Source organism: Pseudorca crassidens, chromosome 17, assembly GCF_039906515.1.
Source record: "Pseudorca crassidens isolate mPseCra1 chromosome 17, mPseCra1.hap1, whole genome shotgun sequence".
Lineage (NCBI taxonomy): Eukaryota > Metazoa > Chordata > Mammalia > Artiodactyla > Delphinidae > Pseudorca > Pseudorca crassidens.
Window position 1 is genome coordinate 65,434,287 of NC_090312.1, and position 19,511 is coordinate 65,453,797.

At 38.2% G+C, this 19,511-nt stretch overlaps 1 long non-coding RNA gene across 2 annotated transcripts in view; it reads left to right on the forward strand.

Moving 5' to 3' along the window:
• LOC137210314 (uncharacterized) overlaps positions 1-12,873 on the forward strand; it is a 111,921-nt gene extending 99,048 nt beyond the window's left edge. Inside the window, exon 5 of one of the 2 annotated variants that reach the window (XR_010936455.1) lies at positions 9,286-12,873. This is a non-coding gene — a long non-coding RNA (uncharacterized lncRNA). The remainder of the gene's footprint in view (positions 1-9,285) is intronic. The other variant, XR_010936456.1, reaches the window with a different exon arrangement.
• Positions 12,874-19,511: the final 6,638 nt, after the last annotated feature.

Below are 19,511 nucleotides of genomic sequence, written 5' to 3' on the forward strand. Positions count from 1 at the left end.
TTTTTCAGGCTAGAAATGACAATAAAATTCCCTTTTCTTTTTTTTTAAATTTTATTTATCTTTTATTTTTTTTTAATTTTTTATTGAAGTATAGTTGACGTACAAAGTTGTCTTAGTTTCTGGTGTACAGCAGAGTGATTCAGTTATATACATATATAACTATACAATATAATATGGTATAATATATTATATATATATATTAATATATAATATAATACTGTTTGTATCTGCTAATCCCAAACTCCTAATTTATCCCTCTCTCACCTCTCTTTCCCCTTTGGTACCATAAGTTTGTTTTCTATGTCTATGAGTCTATTTCTGTTTTGTAAATAAATTCATTTGTACCATATTTTAGATTCTAAATATAAGTGATATCATATGATATGTGTCTTTCCCTGTCTGACTTACTTCACTTAGCATGATAATTTCTGGGTCCATCCATGTTGCTGCACATGGCATTATTTCATTCTGTTTTCATGGCTCAGTTACATATCTATATTTCTATATCTCACATCTTTTTCATCCATTCATCTGTTGATGGACGTTTAGGTTGCTTCCTTGTCTTGGCTATTGTAAATAGTGCTGCTATGAGCATTGAGGTGCATGTATCTTTTCAGATTATGGTTTTCTCTGGACATATGCCCAGGAGTGAGATTGCAGGATCACATGGCAATTCTATTTTTTGTTTTTTAAGGAACCTCCAGAATGTTCTCCATAGTGGCTGCACCAATTTACATTCCCACCCACAGTATAGGAGGGTTCCCTTTTTTCCCACACCCTCTTCAGCATTTGTTTTTATAGACTTTTTGATGATGGCCTTCCGACTGGTGTGAGGTGATACGTCGTTGTAGTTTTGATTTGTAAAATGCCCTTTTCTTTTTGATTAAACTGTGGGGATATGGATCTAGGGAGCCATGTTTACCACTGTTGCCGAAAGTGGGGTCCGGCTGCTCACCGCTCTAAAGACAATAAAGAGGCAAGGTTGGTGGAAAGGAAAGTTTGCTTTATTTCTGAGGCCGGCAATGAGAGGGGGGAGTCAAGCGGGGGAGGGTGGATTTGTGTCCAAAGGCTGACTGCCCCCACTGACAATCAGTGGGCAAGAGCTTTTAAAGGTGGAGGGAGGCGACTACATGCAGAAACAGCACCGTCATCTCTACCGGTCATCTTGAACTGGGTCATGTGGTTGTCTAATCAGCATCATTTTTATTGCTTGAAGTACAGTTAATCTTTAGTTCCAAGGTTGGTTTGTTCCCATTTCTTTGAGGCCAGTTCTTGGGAGTGTGGAAGTTTATGTCATGGCTACAGTCTGGTCATCATGTAGTTAACTTCTTCCACCTGCTGAAGGTTTCAGTATCTACAAGACAGTTCAAAGTATATGACTCAGAATATTATCTATTACCCTTGAGGAGGAACTAAAGGTCCTTGACTTTACTTGATGACTGAACTATTATTATTTAGTCTTGCTTGACTATTTTCCTTTGCTTCTACATTTTCCCACTTCTCTGATTAAACTTATTCTTTAGGTAAAGTTTTTCTACAGTCAAAAAGCAGGTGAAGGATATGGGAGGAAAGAAAGACCATAGGGTCTTGCTCCGTTTCACCACTAGGTGAAGGAAGTTCAGTGGTAGAAGAAAATAAAACCAACAAGCAAGATAAGGGGAAGCGGTGGAGAGTAGAAAGTCTTGATGATTGTTCTTATCCCTAGATCCAGTCCCTGAGGCAGCCCCAGTCTTCCATATTTGAGTTATACAAGCCAATGGGTTTCATTTTTGAATTAGTTTAGGATGGATTTCTGGATCTTCTAACAACCATGACAACAACAAAAACATCCTAACTAATAGAAAGAAATATCTTTGTCCCTTTCATCTCTGACTCAGGCAATATCACAAATCTCTTTCCTTAGAAACATCATTATTATGGACATCTATTATTTCTGTTGATTCAGAATCCTTCCCCTCTTCTTTCATAAGAAGTGTACTAGTTTTCCTTGGGATACTGCCTCTCCCTATTCTCAATCTACTCCATAGGGATGAGGCTGACCCACCTTAAGCTGAAAGGGTGAGAATGTGATGCAGGACTCAGCCACTCAGCACATTTTCTGGTCCCGGCCAGGTTCAACAGAAGATAAAATCTGGACTATTGGGAGTCAAGTGCTTTTATGAAACTTGACAAAAGACCTAGCTCTTTCCATTGGGACTGCTGACAACAAGAAGTGGTGCTGGAGGTACCATGCCCTCTCTGTGGAATGCTGAGCAGAGACTTTGAAATGGACCAGACCCTAGTGACTTCATTTGAGCTCCTACATCCAGTCATGTCAATGATGGATTCTTATGCACTCAGCAGTCTTCCTTTAGATTTTGCAATTCTGTAAAGCAGTAAATAGCCTTCACATTTTTTCATCTTAAGTCCATTTGAGTTTGGTTTCTGTCTTGAAGCCAAAAAAGAGTCCTGAATAATATGCCCTTAGTACCCAAGCCAGACCAAAGTCCTCTAAAATCTTTTTTCCTAAATATTGTCATCTAGGGTCTGGTTGTGTGCCTGGGGTTTAACCTTCTCTAGGAATGTATGAGGTGTCTGTAGTCACTAGATCAATAAACTGCCCCCTCTGAAAAAGGAAGGTTTGAGAATATTTTTTACTGTTTTGTTTGAATTATGACCCTGCATGTTTCAAGGTATACTCTTAAGCAGTGATCCCTGATTTCTTGGTGGTCAGACCTGGGACTTTACAGTGGTGGTGTCACTGACTCCATACCATCTCAGAGAAATGTAAGATGCAGTTGGGGCCATTGGGAGTCAAGCCCAGTGCTTTTATGAAACTTGAGAACAGATATAGCTCTTTCTGCTGGGAATGCTGACATCTAGGAGAAGCGACAGAAGAGGAACTGGGGAAAGGTAAGGAGGTGTGCCTCAAATAGTCATGCTCGTTAGAAGCCAGAAACTTTTCATACTTTTCCTGTCTTGTTATGGAACAGAATTCTTTGAAGGACCCAGCTCAGTATCCCCATCCTCTCCCCTCAGCATTTTCACAGTTATACCTCTTCCCTGTTCTCCACATTTTGAATGAATTAACGAGTGAATGAATAAATCAGACCTTTTTAAATTTAACCTGAACTTAGGATTGACCTGCATCACCTGTTTACCTTTGTTCATTTTGCTTTTTACTCACTTCTCTACCCAAGCTCAGCAACTTTCAGCTCCCGATATAGTGTGTCGCCAGGTTTGTAGCACAAGAGTAAATCTCAACCCTCAGATAGAGGATAGAGATGTCAGGTGGGAAAGGATGACAATGGAAGTAAGCGGAGAGAAGACAGTAAGAATAAAAATGTCCCAGGTCCCACAGTTCTCAATAGCTTAGTTGGTCCAATTCATTCATTCGTAGAGCACAACATTTTTCTGAATTATTAACACCTTCATCCCAATGGCTGACATTTTCCTTTGTATTTTGATTTCCTAGTTTTTGGTCTGTCTTTGAACAAATGATACCATCTTATAGACCATTCTACAAAACATCTTGGTTCCTTCAGGGTCAAGAGCCATATTTCCACAGACCCCCATCTGCTCTTTACCTTCACAGGTCTTATATCTCATCTGAGAAGCTCTTCTGCCCCAGCTCATTGTCAGCACAAAATACCTCAACTGTATGTACCTTTTATATCTTCACAGATTCTGTGTACAACCAAGGTATTCCAGGTCTCTTCAGTCTGTGAATAAAAAATGATCTATATGATTATTAATGCCAACATTTCAATTCCAGTTAAATATAAATATGTATCATGCACTTCTCAAGGGCTGGGCGTTATGCCATGTGCTGGGGCTATAACTTTTTAAATGAGACAACATTGTTACTGTCTGCACATCATTAGCCACCTAAAGAGGAAAGCTGGCTTCAGACGAATCATTAGAAACGTGCAGAATATTAAAAAATGTGGTGTTGGGATCTAAGCTAATCTCGGAGGTCAGGAAAGGCTCATCAGATGATGTAACATTGAAGGATGAGTACTTAGTTAAACAAAGAAGCAAGAGAAAGCTTCCCAGACTCAGCAAAGAGAACATCCAAAAGGGACAAGACAAAGGGATTCAAAGTATCAGTGCGGCTAGAGCCTAGCAAAGATAAGAGAGAGCACAGCCCTCAGGGAGACCAGGGAGGTGGGAAGGGGCCAATTCCGGAGAGCCTAGTAAGCCATGTTAAGAATGTTTTTAATTAAAGCAGACTCGAGGAAAACTAGACAGATTTGGAACAGATGCTGGGAAATGGGAAAGAGCTGTTGAGAGAGGAGCAGAGGGATTGCCAGTGTTTGCAAAGGCCCACTGAGATTGGGACATCATGACAACGTAATGAAGGCAGTCAGCACAGCTATTTAATTTTCTCCAATAACCCTCAGCAGCCTGGAAATAGGCATGATGGAAACAGGCAACTAGGGCACCTCGGAATTAGGAACTGACTTGGTATGTGCAAAGGTATGGAAGGAAAGGAAAGGGAAGGAAAGGAAGGGTGCTGGCCTGAGCAGTGGCACTAAGATTGGCCACGAGAGCCAGGTCTTGTGCAAGGAAGGAATATTTGGAAAAGACATACAGCAGGATGAACACCAACACAACGTTGGGAGTCCTGATTGCCTTGTTCACTTCCAGGCTCCACCAGGTTCTGTGAACTTGGGGAAGTTCCTTCAAATGTTTGAGCTGAAATGGGGAGGTTACTAGCCCTTACCTCTTAATTTTGGGGAGAACAAATGGAGAAAATTTAATATAAAGAGTTTAGCCCAGGATCTGACACACAGTAAATACTTGACAAACGTTATTTTCCAGGGAAGAGGGAAAAGTAGGTGTGTGCTGAGCCTAAGATATGGAGAAGAATTGGTACAGGACAGGAAGTACTGGGGGAGTTGAAGCTCCAAGCTTGCAGGACTGAGGAGGTAACAGAGGTAAAAGGATCTTAACAGAAAGTTAGAGACTGACTTGCTGAAGAGAGGGAATGAAAGCCATTTGAGTAGTGAAGATCCAAACACCATGAGAGCAACATTTTATAGGCCATCAACTTGCGACCCATAATGATGACTGAAGGAAAAGGAAAACTGTGACCCAGGGACCAATATCCTCAGTGAAAGGTCTGGTAGAAGGATGTTGTAGCAGCAGGTATGGACATTCCCAGGAAAAAGTTGTTCAATTTCAGGTCTTCACTCCCTTAATTATTGCTGCTTCCTTCTTGGGTCTTCAAGTTCTCCTACTGTTTGGAGTCTTTCCCTGAACTGACTGCTATGTTTCTGCTCTTGTGATAAAACTCTGGTCCATGTCTTATCTGGCTGGGATCCTCAACGGCCCTCTGCTCAGAATGAAGGTTCTGATACACACGTTCTCTACAAGCTCTCTTCCTTCTCCATTGCCTGACCACGCTTTCAACTGGGACACCATCAGGATTCTCTGATCAAAGCTTGGATTCTCAAAATGCCCTACTCTTCACTAAATTGCACACTCTTAATCATAGCCTGCAGTCATTCTGCCACAAACACTCATTTCATCTACCCCAGTCGGGGGTTGTTCCAAGGGCTTGGTCAGAGTCATTGTCATTGACTCTGTAGCTTGGAACACTTGGTGTCCTCCCTTTTGATGACACTGCTCACTGTGACTCTAAATTGTCTAATTTTTCCCACTTCTCATAAGCACTGACTTCTTTAGTGTATCGTTGTCCTCAACCAGTTTCCACAGAATGAATAAGCTTAATGCGCTGTCCTCATTTCCCTGCTCTTCTCTCTACACTCTTACCTGGAAAATGTCATTTAAATCTCATGTATTTAACTATCACTCTGCTACAGGTAACTCTCAAAGTGACAGTCCATTTCTGACCTGGCCCCCAGACTGCATTCCTGATAACTCACCAAAATGAAACTAATAATAAATAATAATAATAATAAAAATAATAAATAAAAATAATAATAAAATAAAAATATAAATAATAATAATTAATAACTAATATTAATAATAATAATAAACCAAAATAAACTAATAATAGGGACTAATATTTGTTCAGTGCTGGTAGAGTTTACAAATTACTCTTGCATAGCTTCCCTTAAGGACACGATGAGATTTATTTGCACACAGGATGATTTACACGTCCCTCCTGCAATGTGCTAATCTAATTTATCTCTTAATTGTAAACTCCAATAACTTCTCAAATTGTTACCTTATTTACTTCTCTGCAGCGGTCCACACACTTGAGTGCACTTCTGGTAGCATCTTTTCACTTTAGTATATAAAACATCACTTTTTCATCACTTTCTAACTATTCTATTAAGTTTATTTTAATCCCTTTTCTTCTTTTATTTTTCCCTTAAAAATTAGATTCCTCCAGAATTCCATCTTCAACCACTTTCTGATTGGAGGCAGTCTCTCAGGGTGGCCCCATCTTCTCAGAAACCTATCCTGAATCCCAGGCCCCTATATTCCACTGCCTAGTAGGCATCTCCACCTGAATATACCAGAGGCATCTTAAACAAAATACGTCCAAATTTCAACATCACAGCTTTGTTCTTCTTTCAGTTCCAAAGTGAATTTGATTGCAAGCTCTGATATAAAAGTAGTAGTAGGGTTCTCTGTCCTACCTCATATAACAAGGTCACCTTCCCACAGTCACTCAAGTCAAAAATCCCAAAGTCATTTTGGACTCATTCTTAAAACCTCATATCAAATATTTCAGAGTTCCTGGATATTTCAAAATCTTATTTCTACAGCATCATTGCTGTTTGATCTCTCATACTTCTTTCTAATCATCCTGACTTATTCATCTCAGGCAAAAGTATTTTACTGTAACAACCTTCAAAATCTCAGTTTTTCTTCAGTTCAAGTTACGTGTTCATCACAGGACACCTTTGGCTCTTACCTCTGGGACTGATTGCTGACATTGAGGCCCAAGAGAGAGAACGAGGGCAGAATTATGTTACAGGCTTTTAAAAGTTTTGCACAGAAGTGGCTAATGTTCTCTTTGCTTACATCTCATTGGCCAAAGAAAATCACAAGGCCCAGATTTACATTAATTAGTCAAGAACTATAATTTTCCCTCCGGGACAGACCTGGAAGGAGTACATTTGGTAGAGATGCAACCAGTAGGAAAAGGCAGGGAATATTTTGAACAAATACTACAATATTCTTTACACTCTAAAAAGATTCTAATGATCCTGTTCTTTATTTACTTGTAATTCTTTCGACTATTTAAGGTGATCTCATCCACACCCATGTCTTCAACAATCACTTACACATTGATGGCAGTCAAATCTGTATCTCTAGGCCAGATACCTCATCCAAGCTTTGGACTTCCATCCCAAATACTATTAGCAAGGTCTATGTAGATTTGCCATAAGCAATTCAATTTCAGTAAATCTCCAACTGAATATACATTCTTTCTCCCAATCTGTTTTACATTTGCTCTTACATTTCTTATTTTGATCAACATTATGTTAAAGCACATGCCACGTGATACTGTAATCGTGTTGTATATTAAACTATTTTCCGCCAACCAACACCCACTCCCACAAGATAGCAAGCTCCTGGAGATTAGGACCGCGTTTTTATTTTTCTACCCCAGTAGAATAATACTTTATGTCTGGTTCCTAACAGACGGCTGGTAAATGCTGCTCTATGGAAGAAATGAACGAGCAAGCACCCTGCTAAGCTGTGTTTCTAGTTGCCCTCCCTCAATTCCTTCTCTACAGTGGCGTTCTATTTCTTGTCTGAAACTCAGAACACATTTAATGTTTCCTACTAAATGGTGAAGAGCCGACTCCTTTGCATGGTAAAGGGATCTCACAGGCTGGGCTTCCCCTTTTGGTGTCATTTCCCACCACTTTTCTCATCTACTGTGGTCCCCATCCACCTACTTGTATTTCCCGAGTATGCTGTTTCTCTGCATCTTCCTACTTCCTTTACCTAAAGTGACTTAAACTCACCCCTCCTCACCATCTCTATTTTTTCCTCCTGCCCCAATTCTAAGCACCTTCAGAGTCAAGTGTCAAGTTACTTAAGAAAAAAATTCTTCCTGACTGGTTTTCCTTACGGCTCTGACAAAATTAATTTTAGTTTCCTTTCACATTTCCCATTTTATTACATGGTTACACCTATTTTTAAGACTTGTTAAAAATTATATTTTACTTTTTTATTATATGGTTTTATTATATGGTTACACCTATTTTTAAGACTTGTTACATAGTCACAATTATTCAGTTGCAGGTGTCTCTCAATAGAGAAGAAATATATATGTGTATGTATATATATACATTTCTGAAAGCCAATTGTGAGACTTTGTCTAAAAATCTCCCCTTCCAAGTAGACTATATGTTAATATGAAGTAAATCATACCTTCTGAGCATCACTACTGATGTTCATTCATAAAAGTCTCACTCATGCCGATAGGCACCAGGTCATTCTGTTCCATACCTCCATATAAATGTGTCTGAGTATAGAGTTATACAGTTTTGATCCCCTAAGGCAAACAAACCTCCTTTGAAGTTTTCTTAAAGTAATTTCTGCTATTGCTATAATTGTCCTTTTAATTCACATTCAGTAACTTATTTGCATATAAAAATTGCCGATGTCTGACAACAATTCCAAATACTCACAAAGTATAATAATGAAGATCAATTTTAGATTTAAAAACAATCTAAATTTCGTGAATAGATTCAGGTAGCAATTATAACGTGAAACGGCATCAATTAAAATACTTAGCATTGGTTCATAATCAATATATATTATAATATGAAAGTGCTGTAATTTCCAGAGTAGCACTGACATTCAGATAGAAGGCTAGTCTGTAAAGCAATTATAAAAAGCACCGTGGGGGCTTCCCTGGTGGCGCAGTGGTTGAGAGTCCGCCTGCCGATGCAGGGGACACGGGTTCGTGCCCCGGTCCGGGAAGATCCCACACGCTGCGGAGCGGCTGGGCCCGTGAGCCATGGCCGCTGAGCCTGCGCGTCCGGAGCCTGTGCTCTGCAACGGGAAAGGCCACAGCAGTGAGAGGACCGCGTACCACAAAAAACCCCCAAAAAACCAAAACAAAAACACCATGGGACTTCAAATAATTCTGTTATGGAAGAAAATTTTTATACTGGGTACAATGTTTGAAATTATACCTAGTTTGCAGTAATAAGAAACAAAACAATGGTGGATCCCAGTTTCCCTGACATGACATAGAAAGTTAAAACAAACAAAACAAAGTAAGACAAACCTAGAATTTAGTAGGGTAAATGATAAATTGTTATTTTTGTTACCAATAATTTTCTTTTTTTCAAAATTCATATGTAGGGGCTTCCCTGGTGGCGCAGTGGTTGAGAATCTGCCTGCCAATGCAGGGGACACGGGTTCGAGCCCTGGTCTGGGAAGATCCCACATGCCGCGGAGCAACTGGGCCCGTGAGCCACAACTACTGAGCCTGCGCGTCTGGAGCCTAAGCTCCGCAACAAGAGAGGCCACGATAGTGAGAGACCCGTGCACCGCGATGAAGAGTAGCCCCAGCTTGCCGCAACTAGAGAAAGCCCTTGCACAGAAACGAAGACCCAACACAGCCATAAATTAAAAAAAAATAATAATAATTAATTTTAAAAAATTCTTATGTAATGTGGTATATATAATTTGGAGATGTAGTTTGGGGGAGAATTTCCTGGGGAAGTCGTGAGGAAGGGAGAGAGGGTGATTAGTCAGTTGGGTTAAGTTAGTACTGGGAAGGCAATCAGAAGCGGAGATGGTTTTATAAAATAGATAACTAATAAGGACTTACTGTATGGCACAGGGAGCTCTACTCAATACTCTGTAATGGCCTATATGGGAAAAGAATCTAAAAAAGAGGAGATATATGTATATATAACTGATTCTCTTTGCTGTACACATTAAACTAACACAGCATTGTAAATCAACTATACTCCAATAAAAAATTTTAAAAAAAGTATTAGCAGAGGGAACACTTGATCAAGAAATAGAAATAAATAGGATGAGGAAGAAAAAACTAAGAAGTGGAGATGGTTTGTGTCATAGCTCCTTACCTACCATGGGACATTGCTTAGCCCACTGCAGAACTCCTTTCTGTAAATCCCCATTCCTTCATCCCACCCCAACACAAAGAAAGGACACAAAATTGGAGCATCAGTTATTTTTATAATAGGGAATTAGTATTATATGACAGAAATAATATTTGTGGATTTGAATTGCTATGGCAGAGATTTTGATGTAACTAGATCAAAGAAGTATTAAAATTTTTTTCCCACATTATCCAATAGCAGATGAGGTTTACTTTAAAAAAAATAAAAAAAAAGATGCTAGCAGATTCATTTAATTTTTCTTTCTCCTTTTCCTACACCTTTATTCTCAAAAGAATCGTAAACTAAAAGGTCTCTTCACATGAATCTAAATTTAATAAGCCAGGAAAAACCTAAGGCTCTTGAAATTAAAACAAATAAAAAAACTTATGAAATCATAAAGGTTTTCCTTAAAATAGTCTTGTATTAAAAGCATAATTTATAATTTGGAAAATTACAAACAACTTATGAATTAATTTTATTCGCTGTGGGTATTTGATGTGGTCAGCTCTTAGGCAGAGACATGCTTTACATACAAACAAATACACAGAAGATCTAACTGCACATTCTTTTTCATTTTGATTTCAGCTAGTTCTTTTACTGCTACTTATAGTAGTTTTTTTTTTTCTTTACCTGATGTGAACCTTCTATTTTCAGATTAAGGAAATATTCATAAGTTTATGAATTGGTCCTCTGTCATGAACATATATAGGGAGAGTAGGAAACATGTATTTCATAAACCTAAACTCATCAACTGAAAATTGAGAATTCTTCAAGAAATTTTGGGAAACCTGGTGAAAATTAGCATATTGACTATAGTATTATTTAGGGTAAGTAGGCCAAAGTGCTGGAACAAATGGATGCAAAATGGGTAATGGCTCAGATACAGTAAAGTATCTCACTGTCTCTTGCAGGACAGTCGTCACTGGGGCTCTTCTCTGCATGATGAATCAAGGCTGGACTCTTACCTCTGTGCCTCTGTCATCACTTGGATTCTTATCATCCTCTGCTTCCTGATGGAAACAGGAGAAAGAGAGTTTGGGAGACAAACCTACTTTTTATACACTGTGTCCAGAGGTAGGATGCAGCCTTCTGTTCACTTTCCAAAGGCACGAAATAAGTCATGTAGCCATGCCTCTCTGCAAGGGACCTGAGGACTGTAGCCCTTGGTGAGGCAGCTACAAGTATTTCCAGCTACAAGTATTCATGTACTATGGATGGAAGAACAGATTTGGGGGAACAGCTAGCATTCTGCCATAAATATCTACTTCTGCATTCAGCCTCTGCTCTGAAAATGTAATGATCTTAATTTGGCAGATTGTTTAATCTCAGTGCTTAAATTTCCATATGTGGGTCATATTTTCATCACTTGCAAATCTTCCATAGTTATAGTGGTTATATCCCATCAATAAATAACAACTAGATTTGACATAGTTAGGGATCACAGTTGATTTCAATAAGCAATTATTTAACTTCTCCTTGGGAATAAAATAGTGATTCAGATGAACTTGTATATATTTAACACTTTTCTGGACACTGATATACAGTAGTGAATAAGAGATATAAAGCTTATATTCTGGTGGGGAGACCACCAATGAAACACATATGAAAATATGGAAATATAAAGAAGCGAATGCCCAGATAGTGATAAGTGCCATGAAAGAGAGAGTGAATGGGAAAGGCAGGCAACGTTAGAGAGCTGGTCAGAGAGACCTCCTGAAAAGGTGGCAGTTACAAGATGATGTGAATGATAAGGTGTCACCTACGCAAATATTCAGGTGGAAATTTTCAAGGTAATGAGGATGGCAAGTGTAAAGAAGGCAAATAACATGAAGTTGGGAGCGTTTATCACAGGTGTCAATGGACAGTGGGTTGAAGAACAGTGATCCAGGGGTATGAGAGGGAGTCAGAAGGACTGTTTGTAGTCCTGAATAAATTCTATTTACTCTGTTTGGAATAAGAAACCACTGAAAGGTTTTAAGCAACATTAAATTGTTGCCACATACAGACTTATAGGGAGATGTGAGACTAGATGTAACTAGAAAAATTCATGGATGTATTAGGATATACACCTAACCCATACTTGAGAAAGACTTGCTCGAGGAGGCGATATATGAGTTTGAGTTTTGAAGGATTAACTATCATTGGATGATTCAGGTGGGTAAACTGGCTGAAGAAGCAGAGCAGAAGGCAGCAAAGAGAGTGTAAGAAATTATCAGTCATTCTGGGGCAGAAGATGAGGTCCAGGAGTATAACCAGAAGTACAGTCATGAGGAGTCTTGTGTATAATACAAAGATATTTGGACTTTATCTTCAAAACAATAGAACATTGGAAGGACCCAAGTACGGGTATAGCATGATTAAATTTCCTTTTAATTTATTACTATTTTTTATTTTACTTTATTACTTTTTTTTTAGGGTTGGTATAAATCATTCTTTTGTTTTTGTTTTTGTTTTTTTGTGGTACATGGGCCTCTCACTGCTGTGGCCTCTCCCGTTGCGGAGCACAGGCTCCGGACACACAGGCTCAGCAGCCATGGCTCACGGGCCCAGCCGCTCTGCGGCATGTGGGATCTTCCCGGACCTGGGCATGAACCCGTGTCCCCTGCATCAGCAGGTGAACCCTCAACCACAGCGCCACCCGGGAAGCCCCATTCTTTTTTTTTTTTTTAACATCTTTATTGGATTATAATTGCTTTACAATGGTGTGTTCGTTTTTGCTTTATAACAAAGTGAATCAGCTATACATATACATATATCTCCATATCTCCTCCCTCTTGCGTCTCCCTCCCTCCCTCCCTATCCCACCCCTGTAGGTGGTCACAGAGCACGGAGCTGATCTCCCTGCGCTAAACTGAAGCATAGATGATTTACGATGTTGTGTTAGTTTCTGTTGTTCAGCAAAGTGATTCAGTTATATACATGTATGTCTATATTCTCTTTCAGATTCTTTTCCATTATAGTTTATTACAAGATATTAAATATAGTGCCCTGTGCTATACAGTAGATCCTTGTTGGTTATCTCTTTTATATATAGTAATTTGTACCTGCTAATCCCAAACTCCTACAAATTTGCGTTTTAGAGTGAGCCTTCCTGATAGCCTGGGGAGGATGGATTGAGTGTGTTTGGCATGGAAAGTAGTTGTCTGCCTGAAAAGAGACAAGCGCTTAAAGCCATAAGCTAAGGCCATGGCTGTATAGTAGACACATTAAACATCAGTGGAGAGAAACAGGAGATGTAGATGTCTAGAATATTTCCCAGTTTTCTGGTGGTTGTTGGCATTTTCCAAGATAGAGAATACAGGAAAAGAAGGAAACATGAGTTGGATGAGGAGAGAAAGAGGCTATAAAAAGGGTAAAGGGCTTACAGTATGAAAGAGAAGTCTCATTTTTAATAAAAAATAAATTTCTAAGAGTGAATAATAGTATGGTAGTTGGAAAGTCGTGCACACTAAAAACTATTGAATTGTTTCTATCAACTTGGAATCTAAATATCTAAATAGTATAGTGTCAGGTACTTATAGTTATTGTATTTATTAAAAAAGTGATTATATCTCATTAACAACATTTACAGAGCTGCATATGAGGGTATTTTAATCAATAAACTAGTTGGCAAAGATTATACCTATTTGTTCAATATTATAATATTAACTTATTTTATTTATAATCACATAGAAAATAGCTAGCATGTATTGAATGCATGACCTGTCAGACACTGTGCTAAGTAATTTACTTATATTATCTCATTTTATCTTAATCTTGATGTAAGAACAAATATTATCCCCATCTATCATATAATGAAGCTGAAGTTCAGAGAGGTTGTGTAATTTGCCCTTGATCACCAGTTAGTAAATGGCAGGGGCAGGAATCCTATCCTTATGGTGAACTACAACACAGCACAACCTCTATCACATTGTTGTCAATGTAACGTAGTGATTCATTGAGCTGTCTTCTTGGGGCCTCTTATCATATGACAGGATGATTTAAGGCAAGCTATTAGCTTTGGAATTTAAAAAGTAAACTTGCTTTTTCATTTTCAGCAAAATCAGCATTGTTTTAATTAAACACCCTAACAAAACAAAAGTCTTCAGGCCTGGTTTCTCTGGTGGAAAGGGCAAGAGTTTCAAAGTCAGCAGGTCTGGATTCAAATCCCGTTCAGCTCTTATTGACTGGTTTATCTCAAGCAAGTTTCTTTTCCTCTTAGAATTCACATCTACAAAATGAGGGCTCTACCCCACATCAGTACTGGTTACAGAGTAGGCCTTCAATAACCATTGTCAATACTTTTATAGATTAAGCACATTAACCATTGAGTTGGAAGCAGAAACATTAGACTGGCACTGTCTTCACCAGAAATGAAGCTAGCATGCTGGTTGCAGAATTTTTCCTTTCCTCTCTGTTTAAATCAAGATAAAGCATTGTCTCTTTTCTGGTCTTGGTAACTTTGCCAGTCTTTTACTTGGTCCTCCTCTCATGCTGTGAAAAACAACTAAATTAATCCAGAGATGATGAGCCCAGGCCTTGAGAATCTTGGGGTGCCAGGGACTGGAATACACCATCTGAGTGCATTCATCCCCAGCTCCTTCTTACTTTCCACTTGGCTTTTTGCCCTTCTTTCCCATGTGTTGGCTGTTCTCATTTCCAGATCAGAGTTGACCTTTTTTGTAAGGTTAAAAAAAGCGTTAAAAGCCTCTGCCTTTTTACTGTCATACATTATTAGCTTTCTCATCCCATCAAATAAAAGAGCTGCATTCTCCGTTATCCAGCTCTTGTGACTGATGTATTCAAAGAAGGGCTTTTTCCCCTCCATTCTGCTATAGTTTACAAAAAAAAATCTAACATCATGAATTAATTTAACAAACATAGTAAAACAACCCTTTATCTCCATACAGAACTCCCCACCAGCCTACTATAACCAAAAATTAACACAGAGTTGACTTTGAGTCAATTACCCTAAAAATGCCAACATAAACACTAGAGCAGGATCTCTTTCATTGTCAAGTACATACAATTTAAATATTGCAGTGTATGTTGAAGTATTGAGGAACCTACAGATGGCAAAAAAGATATTACCATTGGAGAACACATTTTTTAAAACTTTTTTTTGAGAAAACTATAGATTCACATGCAGTTTTGAGAGAGAATGCAGAGAGATCCCATATACCCTTTATCTAATTTTCCACAAATATTTTTAAATAAAGTCATTTCTATTTATGTGTGCCACTGCGTAGTACTTTGATAGGTCCAATACACTTGCTTTTGTTTGAAACCTGAAAAGAATTTCTTCAATGTCAATTCAGTCTTTGCCTTCTCAGCAGTCAGCCTCTCCCAAATTTTAGTTTCTTTGTTCTCAGAGAGAATTCTTGGAAAAAAGAATATTAAAAACTCAATATCAAAACACCAGAATTATTTACTACAAATGCAATTTTAAAGTATCTAAAGCAGTTAAAATATTCAAATAAGGTACTTTACCCCCTCTAAAGTATCCATGTTACTTATTATGCAAAACATACAGAAAGTTCTCAAATACCATTGTATCACAATTGATACTCATACTGTAGCTTATTGTATGCATGTGCCTGCATGCAAGTTTGAGTGTGTGTGTGTTTGGTTACTTTAATTTGTAGATCATAAATACTGTGTGTGTTTAATGTGGTTGTCTCCGTTATTTTTATTGTGACATTTATTTTATTGAATTTTCTACAGGATTAGAAATCTCTCCATAGATGCAAATCTTTTGAGACAGACAAACTGAATGAAAGTTTTTTCAAGATAGAAGGGTTAAAAATCTCTTCAGAATTCTACAGCGTTTTCCATGATCTAATCATAAAACTAAATTATCATGGTGACAGCCTTCCATATCTGGTTCCTCTGAGTCTCTTTAAATTAATTCAACACCATTACAATTCTGGGAAGCTAGAGGCTGTGACTTAAGAGTCCAATTAAAAACATAACATAATTTAACTATTGATAAAAAGATAATCCTAGAAAGTTCATTTTCATGGGAATTGTTAAAAACTTGATATATTCCACATGGGAATAATAATTTTATTTTACCTCAGGTAAGGAAAATAAATGGAAATAAATTCAATTGTAAGTACAACTAAAAAAATTGCTTCCCAAAATATAAGTTTGGTTACTTAGACTAGTGTTCTTGAGGACTGATAGGAAAAATTCATGCTTTTCTTTCTAACTTAAAAGTGGGAAAACAACAAAACAAACAGTAAGCTCTGACATAACTTTAGCCCTCTGGGTTTAGCAAACCAAAACCACTGAACAGAAACTTCTCAGTTCAGATTGGAAAAAGCTATTAGATCAGTGAACAATGTTAGAGATGAATTTATAGAACACTTGAGTTCTTAGTCGTGTTAATAGTTGAATAGTATGTGCAATAATTTGGTCCAAGTATCAAAAAAATGACTCAATTTAACTAAATTAGGCAGACAATAACTCACTTTCAGTTACAACCTTAGTCAAAGCACTAGTTTATAATCTTTATTAACTATTCTTTAAATTCTTAACTAGTGGGGTTACAAATTTCTGTGTTTTAGACAGTAGATGTTGTCAGGAAAGAGCAGCTCTTTCCCATTTTCTCCATTTGACCTGGAGGTGGCTGGCTGCCCTCTGGGCTCTGGCATAAAGACAGAGAAATGGAGAAAGGAGAAAACAGTCATGGGAAGACCCACTAGGCTGAAGGGGAAAACTGTGCCAATGTTTTTTCTATTTAAAAAGTATAACTTTGGGGCTTCCCTGGTGGTGCAGTGGTTGAGAGTCCGCCTGCCTATGCAGGGGACACGGGTTTGTGCCCCGGTCTGGGAAGATCCAACATGCCGCGGAGCGGCTGGGCTCCTGAGCCATGGCCGCCGAGCCTGCGCGTCCAGAGCCTGTGCTCCGCAACGGGAGAGGCCACAACAGTGAGAGGCCCGCGTACCACAAAAAATAAATAAATAAATAAAATAAAATAAATAAAAAGTATAACTTTTTGTTACTTTTGAATATTTCATGAATAAGCTGTTTGTCCAAAAATAGCATGTAAACAAAAATAATGACTTGCTCAACATTCACAGTTTGTATTAACTTAGACCAATGTTTCTCATTATGATCTGTAAAAAGAGGGTTTGACAAGCAAGTGAATTGTGCCAACACCTGCAATAAGCTGTATCTAGCAACACATGTTTCCAAATATCCATTTTAAGCCTCCCCTTATTTTTATCTCTGCTCTACTCCACTTCAGCACCACCATCCTGATTCACCTCCCATCTTCCTTTTCAAATTGTTAGCTCCAGGACAGCCTGAGTATTGAAACTGATCCAGATACTTAAGCCTATTGGAGTGTCCAGGCTGGTAGGCAAAAGGCGATACCCTAAAGCTAACACAGTTACTGGACTTGGTCTATCAGTCAGTAACAGAGTGCTTTAGAAGGAAGCTCCAGTAGAAACAAAACAAGAAGGCCAGACAGGTAAGCAATTAGCAGCAGAGAAGGTCACAAACAAGGAAGGAAGATTCCAGACACTGGTCTAGTGTAGTGGCAGGGCTCCCAGAGCTGAAATGGAGGTTCACAAGAATAAAGCCATGTCATTCAGGGCCTAGACGGACAGTTGCAGTAAATTCTTCTGTACTAAAGATGGGTGCAGAAGACTATCGGGTTATATGAAACTAGTGCATTTGTGGTGGACTTGAGCACAAGACCCTCTTATCCCAATGATGCACCTTAAGATGAATACCTTAGAGAATACTCTAGAAGCCCTGAATATTACTCTAGAAGCCCTGAATTTTGCTCTAGGGCATTTTTTTGTTGTTGTTGACTTAATGGTAAGGTCAGTGGGTAAAGAAGCTGAAACAATAAAAGAAATGTCTACCTCAAATTAGGATTGATCTGAAAACTGGTGCAGAACATTTACTACCATTGAGGGGAATTATACTTCTTTGTGGAACACAGGATTTGGAAGACGATATTTATTGGGGTGGGAGGAGAGTGAGAGGAAGGCTGACATTCAAGGTTTGCTATGAGAATCCAATGAGGTAATATTTTAGAGGGTTTTGTCAATTATAAATAATTATTTTAATGAGAGTTTATTGATACCTATTGCCTTAATACTTCTACTAACTCTAGTTACTTAGGTCAATGAATTTAATACAAAAAGATACCTTATTGTCAAAGGTACACAAGCTATAGAAGTATCAGTTTAACTTTGATATCCCATCCTTTCCCCCCTTGCACATACTAATCAGAAAATACCAGATCCATTAACACCTTCTTGAAGCTTGTGAAATTGTGTGTTCTGCAGTGTCAATATTTCTTTTAAGGTTTTGCTAATCTTTCTGGAAATTCCCAACACTACTCTTAATTCTCCAGCACTCTTTTTTTTTCGTTATGTTCTTTGATTTTTACCTTTCACAACACTGGGCTACTGCATGTTTTTGCTTCTATTCCAAAGTTTGTTTTTTCTGATTCCCTGCACCTTCTGCTGCAAGGATTTTGAATCTTTGCCTGTGTATCCCTCTCACTCCCTGTTCTCTCTCTGGACTCCTTCTTCTGCTCTCACCTTAAATGCATATCCCATCCTCTCACTTTTAATGGTGTAGCTTTCACCTCCTTTAGTACTACTTCCTGAATCCCAGCTAAAACTACAGCCTGGTATAGAGAATGACTCTGAAATTCTGTTCCAATGTTTGCATGGTAGAGAGAGCAGCTTACCTTTTCTGCAAGCAGGGAATATAGCAGAGGGAAAGCAATGGTTATTGTAATAGTTTGGGTCCCAGAACTCTTTGGGATCTAGTTAAAATTATTATGAACACTCAAGAAAGAAAGTACATATACATACATATTATTTCTCATGTAACTTTAGGAGGTTTACCCCCGAAGCCATGTATGAATCTATTAGTTTTGCCCAAAGGGATTTCTACCTCAGGTTAAGACTTCTTATAGAAAGGAAAAAACATTATGGGTTTTGTAGATAATACAAAATATTATAGGCTTTTGTAGGCCTGAGTGCAAGTCCTGATTTTGACTGTAAATAAACATTTCACTGAGTTGAAGTTTCATCTTCTGTAAGATAAGATGAATGATATTTATTTTCTGAGTTTTTGAGGATTAGAGATAATGTGGTAATATTGTGGCATAAAGAAGTCCTTCAATAAACATTGTATCATTATCAAAAACAATGCACCCCAGTCACTTTCTGATGGAACATGAAGTTCCACATCAAGATAACAGTATTGCATGTGTAGTGAACTAAATTAATATTATATACAAGAAATTGCCTTGCTGTCACCTTTTTCTCTTTATATTTGAACTATGGGATTTTGCTAATTTTTATTCATCATTACATCAATGCACATATGTGTTGGTTATGTAAATAAGATTCAGTGTTGACTCAAGCCTTCTAATACAGTTTTAAGTTCTTTCTTGCAAAACTGAAGGAGGATTTCTTAACTGAGTCTAAAGCAGCGAATTTC